Below are 671 nucleotides of genomic sequence, written 5' to 3' on the forward strand. Positions count from 1 at the left end.
AGGCGCACCTTCTCTCCACTAAAGAACCTCTCTCGGCAACGCTCGGCCCCCAGCGCCCCTGTCATTCCCACCAGCGCATACATCTACTGCCCAGCCCGGCCGCGGGCTCAGGGGGTGAGCGTCGACCCAGGAACCAGGAGGTCACGGTTCGATTCCCGGTTGGGGCACATGCCTGGTTTCGGGACGGCTCATGCTCCCAAAGAAACACAGTCCCGTGGCCTCATTTAGCCCCTGCCAGCTCCCCTCTCGGAAGCCGTGGCAGCAGTCCGTGTCCCCGATTCCCCCTCCGCCCTCCCCTCCAAACCCACACCAGCTGGGCGTGTGGCCGCAGCCGCCAGACCCACATGGCATTTTACTGTGTTTGCCAAAGCCATCACCGACCTGCAGGCGCGGAGCCAACGCCCAGCGCCCGGCCCATCGGGACACGGCTCCTCACCCCGCCCTCCGGGGGCCATTTCCTGGGCTCCCGACAGCCACACTCTGGGACCCCGCCTCTCGGTCCGTCCCCTCTGGGTCCCCTTTGCTGGCTTTGCCTCTGGACCTCACGAAGCGGGAAGGTCCCGGGGCCCGGACCTCCCACCCTTTCCTTTCGCTGGGATTTCAGCTCAGCTCACCCCTTTAAATGTCACCCCACGACTCCCACTGCATTTCCAGCCCTGACCACTGCCCCC

At 65.9% G+C, this 671-nt stretch overlaps 1 protein-coding gene across 1 annotated transcript in view; it reads right to left on the reverse strand.

The window, feature by feature from the left end:
* Positions 1 to 29, reverse strand: part of RNF144A (ring finger protein 144A) — a 27,389-nt gene extending 27,360 nt beyond the window's left edge. The window contains exon 1 of the mRNA XM_014540563.1: positions 9 to 29. The gene's annotated coding sequence lies outside the window, so the exon portion shown is untranslated. The remainder of the gene's footprint in view (positions 1 to 8) is intronic.
* Between the last annotated feature and the right edge of the window lie 642 nt (positions 30 to 671).

This window comes from Myotis brandtii, unplaced genomic scaffold (genome assembly GCF_000412655.1).
Source record: "Myotis brandtii unplaced genomic scaffold, ASM41265v1 scaffold247, whole genome shotgun sequence".
Classification (NCBI taxonomy): Eukaryota; Metazoa; Chordata; class Mammalia; order Chiroptera; family Vespertilionidae; genus Myotis; species Myotis brandtii.